This window comes from Epinephelus moara, chromosome 9 (assembly GCF_006386435.1).
Source record: "Epinephelus moara isolate mb chromosome 9, YSFRI_EMoa_1.0, whole genome shotgun sequence".
Classification (NCBI taxonomy): Eukaryota; Metazoa; Chordata; class Actinopteri; order Perciformes; family Serranidae; genus Epinephelus; species Epinephelus moara.
This window is the reverse complement of record NC_065514.1, coordinates 11,058,650-11,066,073: the sequence shown is the minus strand read 5'-3', so window position 1 is coordinate 11,066,073 and position 7,424 is coordinate 11,058,650.

Sequence of the window (7,424 nt, the reverse complement as noted above, 5' to 3'; positions counted from 1 at the left end):
TCCCCATTGTCCATTTGAGAGCCGGCATTCTGTCGTGGTCGCAACAATAAGTTTACAGTTGGTAAACAATGGAGGAGAAACTGGTGGTAGCGGTTACTGGACACCCAGAGCTATACGGCTCGACAATAGAAAGCAGGGTGTCAGACTGCCCCCAAGTCATCCTACAATATGCCTGGAAACAGCCATTATTGAGGCGAAGCTCCTGGACCAACTGGTGGTACTCCCCGTGATCCACCCTCTTTTTAGGGTCTCATGTACCCACACAGATCTCCGTTTCCCTGTGCCCAACAAACTATTTGCTGACAGCCTCTCACCCTCAACCAGAGCTACAGCAAGTTCCCTCTGCCTCAACATTTTAGGAACTAGATACTAATTGCTGTGAAGATAAGTAGGTAGCTTTAGCTAGCCAAAATAAACGGTAGATTGATTTCACAGGAAGGGTTAGGGTAAGGAGGTGATGGCAACAATAAAAAGGCACAGCGAATGTTTTTTACTAGTGGCATCCATCCATCCATTTTCATCTGCTTATCCGGGGCCAGGTCGCAGAGGCAGCAGGCCAAGCAAAGCACCCCAGACGTCCTGCGCCAGCAACGTTTTCCAGCTCCTCCTGGGGGACCCCAAGGCGTTCTCAGGCCAGATGAGATATGTAATCCCTCCAGCATGTTCTGGGTCTGCCCCGGGGCCTGCTACCAGTGGGATGTACCCGGAACACCTCTAACTGGAAGTGCCCAGGAGGCATCCTGATCAGATGTCCGAACCACCTCAACTGACCCCTTTCGACTTGAAAGAGCAGTGGCTCTACTTCGAGCTCCCTCTGGATGTCCGAGCTCCTTACCCTATCTCTAAGGCTGAGGAAACTTGTTTCAGCTGCTTGTATGCGCGATCTCATTCTTTCGGTCACTACCCAGAGCTCATGACCATAGGTGAGGGTTGGGATGTAGATGGACCAGTAAATCGAAAGCTTCATCTTCTGGCTCAGCTCCCTCTTTACCAAAATGGTCCGGGTCAACGCCCGCATCACTGCAGAAGCCGCACCAAACCGGCAATCCATCTCACCCTCCATTCTACCCTCACTCGTGAACAAGACCCCGAGATACTTGAACTCCCTCGCTTGAGGCAGTAACTCTCTCCCAACCCTAGGACACAAAAAATGTTGATACACCTGGATGAAGTGTTTACATGCCACAGTATCCTGGCTTCCATCAGAGTACTGCACATAGCGTATTCAGGTGTCTGCAAAACTGCGTCAAGGCCTTTTCCGAGATATTCAATGACCTGATCATGACCAGGATACTCGTGACACATGTAAATGCACTCCATGATTGCAGCCTTGATTACAATCAATTAGGAATATTCCATAAAGTAGTGCAATACATTGGTTGATTAGATAAAAATGAATGCCAAGCAGCCAGCAGAGGAACGGCACACCCACACAGAATCATTCTGCATTGATCCCATTAGAGCTTTTAGCTGTTACAAGTGTGGGATTTACTGCTCCAGCCAGATGGTTTAGACTGCAAATATAATCCAACGTTCTTTAAATCTTGTGTGCATAATTAGATTTGGGTGTTTCTCAGGTTTATGTTGCTGTTGTTGACTTGAGGGATGCTGCGTGGAAGTACTGTAGTAGTCTGTGGTTTGGCTCTGAGAGTTAGCTGGAGGCTCGAGGCTGCTTCTCCCTCTCCCGTAAGAACATGAAGAATATGTTTTCGGGAACTAATTGTCGCCCGAGGGGGAATTCAGAGAGATTTTCACCCTGAACTCACCAGCTGTCTGTCAGCTTTTTGCCAACAAATTGGGTCGAAAAAGTCTTATGAATAGCTTCACTTTCTCTGCAATTTGTTCAAACTTGGTGAGTGTTGTCTTGAATAATTTAGCAAGTTGCACATTGTCTACAATATGTATATATCAACCTGCCTGTAGAAGATGTGTTTTAATAAAAGTTTGATTTTAGGCTGGGAGGGGAACATGGCGTTATGGGTAAATTAGCAGATCTTCTGCACAGAACAATGAAGCCAATTTGACTTTGTGGCCAAACTTTGGAATTACAACTTCTGGCTGTGTCACATAATGCCATAGGGCCCGGAATATTTTTTTCCTGGAGACTCACACTGTGGAAGAGACTCTGTAAATGAGAGAATACAGCGTTTTGAGTGTCACACAAAATGACTTCACTATCAGAATTTGATCTATTCAGTCCAGTAGTAGGGTTAAACCTGAAGTTAGCTGCCTAGATGGCAGAAGTCTCTGGTGCGCTTACTCTATCAGCTAATGGATGCGGAAGATACAGATAATTTTATACCCAGGAAATGTAACTTTTTTGGCTTCATGCTACATTGAGCAACTTTAGTTTAGTTTAGTTTAGTTCAGTTTATGTGCACATACATGTATAGAAAATACAGTAAAAAGAAACTGAAAGTTAAAAAACAGTGCAGGAGAGGTTAGAAGCGAGAATGGCTTTTCCTCTTCCCTTTTGTTGTTGATCTCCGTGGGAGAGGTAAGCGGCCTTGCAGTCGGGAGAAATTTCTGTGTTTTAGCCTCTGTTATTTGCATTTAAAAGTTTACTGAAGTGCTTTCGATACACTACAACCTATTTCTGTTACTTAATTTGTGTAGGGGCACGCTTTATGGAAGATAGCGTTACTGACCGGAGGATTTTGTATTTATGCTGCCTTCGTCAGATTAAATGGAGACTGCCTCTAAAGATATCCACGTCTGAGTGTCTTCCTCCAACACAACGCACACAACGCAGAGTCAGACACGACCGGTTACAGTAGTACAAAATTGTTAAAGATCCAAAACAGGAATATAGGAATGAACCGGGCCTTGTGTCCAACGCTGTATCCAGTTCTCTTTATACATCCATTAGAATAGTGATGGATGAATATCTGAAAGCCATACTTAAGTAAAAGTCTAGATATCTCACCAGAAAATGACTTTGGTAGAAGTTAAATTCGCCTCTTAGAATATTACTTGAGTAAAAGGCCTTAAAGTACCTGATATTTAGTCTACTTAAATATCAAAAGTAATTTTATGACATTAAAAGTATTGAAAGTAAAAGTAAATGATGTTAATAAAAAAACAAGCAGTCAAAATTTTGAGAATTATGAAGTTTATTTCTTCTTCTGAAGTTTATTTACATCACTTTAAATAGAGCCTACATTACACTGGAAGAAACTTTTTTTCACAACCTAAAGGATTTAAATGACAACGCCTAGATTTTCTCTCCCATTTTTTCATTCATCTGTCCATCCCTTCCTTCCTCCTTCCCTCCCTATTTTGTAGAAGGTAACTAAGATGCTTAGGGGATACTTATTGGTGTAAAAGTATACATTTTGTTTGGGAAAGGTAGAGGAGTAAAAGTGAAAGTTGACAGAAATATAAAAACTCAAGTAAAGTGCAGATACTCCCAAAAAATACTTAAGTACTGTAACAAAGTATTCTATATTCCAGGTATTTTTATTGAGACAAAGATGAAATTACATGTGTCATATTGTAGTAGCAGCACTCATTTCATTTTACATAGAAGAGTTTTGAAATGGTGAGTTTTCTGATGCAGGAAAACATGAAGTTGAACATGGAAACAAGACAAAATGTAGGTGCATTAAATATGTATAATGTAAATAACGGGGGGAAAAGAAAAAAAGGCACACTAAGTCTAGGCACATGACTTTTTAACCCCTTCTATTCTCCTATCATTACCCTTGTCTCACTCATGAACTCGTACTCAAAATGGGATGTTGTGGAGGAGTGGGTTACAACTCAGGAACTGTATGTTGTGTGTCTGTTTCTATCACACCTGTCTTCCTTCAGTTTCGTTAGTCCTTCCCTGTTCCCAGAGTCTTCCCTCACACCTGTTCTGTATCAGTCTTGTTTGCTCCACCCTAGTGTTCCCCTCCACACCTTTGTTGTTAGCCAATCCTCATTTCCCTCCTTTTGCCCGTGTCCTCCTACTCCAGCTGTGTCTCGTTCTTGTGAATAGTTTTCTGTGTGTGTTTCCTTTTGTTCCTTGTCTGTGTTCATCTCTGTGTTCTTGGCGTTGTGTCCTGCCTGGTGTCTTGTGTTCTGTTTGGATTTTTCACCTGAGTTCATCATATTATCCCAGTTGGTTTTCAGTTAGTTTTGGTTCTTCTGTCATTTGGCCCTGTCTCTTCTGGATGTTTTTCATCAGCTCTATTGAAGCTAGCTTTTTGTTTAACCTCAAACGTCCCTGCTGCTCTGCAATTGAGTCCCTCCTGAGCTGATAATTGACACTATCAGCCAGACAGTGCAGTTAAAAACCTCTCAGCCTGGTGTTAAAGGTACCCTGTCATGTTCATAACTCCTACTGCTAATGAGCACTGCCTTGCTTGCATCGCACATGATGCACTACACGTTCCTGCTGCCAGTTTCTCGCTACTCCAGTGATTGACAGTTGGTGCGAGTAATGTGCTTAGAAGCATAGCAATGCAGCTGTAAGCATAACTTTAGTTGTTTACAAGAAGACTCCACAGGCAGTCTTTAAGTAACTCTTGAAAGGTGGTGCCTGGGACTCCTCCACCTCGCAGTCAGAAGTGAAGGAGCTTTCAGATGAGAAGCGAAAAAGTTTTTAAGAACACTTTCAAATGGTCAGAAGTGTTGAGCTAGAGTCATAAGACAAAAATGGGCTGGGAGTGAGTGGCCTACGATTTTGATTTTAAGAGTAGGTTACACAATAAAGCCAAACACTTTGACACTAAAATGATTGAAAGACAGAGATCTACAATGTTTTTAAATGCAAGCGAGACTGTTCGTAGTTAATTTCTCTGTAGGGTGTCTGAGGAGGTAGAGCCATCTTCCCTCCTTCAGGTCTCTCCTCTCTCCTCCACCTCAGCGTAGGATGATCCATGGGTGGTGCAGACTCACAGAGCAGCGCAACTCCTCTGATCACTGAGAGCTGAATTCTTCTGAGCAGCCAGAGACCTTGGCACCAGGCTGTGCTGTGAGCTGTTATCTATCAGCCAAATGTCAGCCGCAACCCTGTGGTCTCTCAAATGAGAAATTAAAAGAAAGGCAGGGGGATTGAGAGAAGGGAGAGCGGAGGGATGAGAGCAGCTCCGGTCACCATTTGCCAAAATCACATTGATATCATATGGAAAGAGTGGCAGTTGCTTCATAATTAACGTTCAGCACTGAGGTTACCCTGGGAAGTCTTCTCATGTGAAATATTTGGACATTTCTTAAATTATTTTCTCTCTGTTATTGCTGCAGTGCTACATAATCCAAGCATGTTATGTATGCACTGTCACACCCACCTCACTCATGTATATAAGCAACTTGTTACCTTAATCATTCTATATTTATCCAGCATCCTTTGCATTCTGCACCACGGCACGACTTCGCTTCATGTGTTGTCTATAAATACTAGTGATATTGTGTGTCTGTGTACATTGAGAGCATAGTGAGCGAAAAAACTATTCGAGTCAAATACAGTTTGACTTTGAATAATTATGTTTTTCTGACATAAGAAGATGTAGACTTAACGCTGAGGAGCTAGAAATTGTCGCTGGGGAGAGCGACGTTTGGGGTGCTTTGTTGGCCTGATGCCCCTGCGACCTAGCCCTGGATAGGCGGATGAAAATGGCTGGATGGATGACATAAGAAAATTTTATTTTCAGAACAATGACAATTTGCATTTTTTTTTTTTTTTAGCCTCATGAAGCACTAAAGAAGTTGTCTCAATGTACGGAACCAAGTTGGGTGACGTCATCGACCAAGTGGCTGCATGCTAGATCTGCTCCGACCACTCTTAATAGAAATCTGTCTCCTGCCTTTAAGCTTTAACCCCCCATAAATTGTAAAACCATGTAGAGTTGTGTTGGAATGACCAGCAAGTCTAGAGACAAGAACAATTGCGGCAAAATTTGGTCGGATGAAATGGATAATGCAAGCTGAAGCCCCTCACCACATGAGGAGGCTAACATCATTAGCATAGCTAGTGAACAAGCTAACTCTTGCCCAACAGTGCGGCTAGGTCAAGTTTGCAGATGTAATTCTGACAGAAATTCGACACTAAGATGGCTTCGATATCCTCTTTAGAGTAGACAGAGTGACAGAGGCAGAGAACTGTGTCGGCGTGATGGAGGACAGGGACGACCGCGCAGACCGGCTCCTCTGATATCGAATGCAGATAGACTGTCAGATGGAAGAAAAGTGAGAACCTCGAAAACTTCATGAGAAGAAACAACCAGCGTGTGTATGGTATACAAGAGGATCCCAATACATGGAATCAAGTCACTTTGACCTTTGACCTGTCTTTCTGTCTGTTTCTTTATTCTCATGATATCAGTCAGTACAGATTTTACATTTTCAGTCTACTTTTTGTTCCATAAAACACAACTTTTTTATTGTGTTATTTGTGTATATTCTTTTGTTTTCATCATTTATTTGTTATCTGTTTTATACTGTTACTGTGGACCGTTACTCTCTCACAAAGTCTACTGTATATTTGGCTGTAAACACCTAATGTCACTGCAGCTGCTGCTAGTGTAGCATTTACAGTGTTGGGAAAACTACTAGCTTTGCAAACTACCAATTAATTCACACTGGAATAAGTCTTTTTTTAAGTATATTTATTTAACAGACTTCAGAGGAAGTAATAGACAGTACTAGAACTGATTATATTGCATAAGTCTGACAGTTTTCTGAAATGTTTCAACCCATAAACAAACAGAAACAAACAAGACAGTACATACAATTCAACCCACCCACCTTCCAATATGTCCAAATGGACACAAATAACACTTTCAGAGTGACAGAGGAGGTTACAAAGAAGAGAAAACATAAATAAAATGTAAAAATAAAGACAAGGGGATAAAATGAGTTATTGATCAAATTAAGTGTCGATCTAAATTAACACTGGAAGAAGTTTAACTACAGCAAACCCACCCAAGGGAGAAATCTACGTTGGTTAAGCTACTTCTAGAAAGTAGTTCAAAGTACTTTTTAAGAAAATATGAAATTTACACTGATACAAAAGTATAACTAAATATCATACAGAGCAGTCACATGCCAGCAAAGAATGCCACTCACTTAACTCAAGGCAATTGAATCGAACGCAACTGGACTTGGTTTTGTCTTAGAAGACGTTTCACCTCTTATCCAAGAGGCTTCATCAGTTCATGCTTGTCTGACTAGGCTGGAACTAGTCTGACAAACTGGTGTGGAAGCACCCAGGTATTTAACCTCTGGGGAGGTCTTCACAAGGCCAATGATGTCACTGGTTCATTAGTGCTCCAATGGTGTGTCAACGACAGTCGTTGAAACTCCTGCTGCAACACTGCAATTAGAGTGGAGTGGAGATAACTATGACCTGGATGAATGAGAATATCCACAGGCACGCCACTCACTTAAGTTCACTGAAAAAAGTGCCCTCTTGTTCACAGGTCATACCTTATAGAATACAT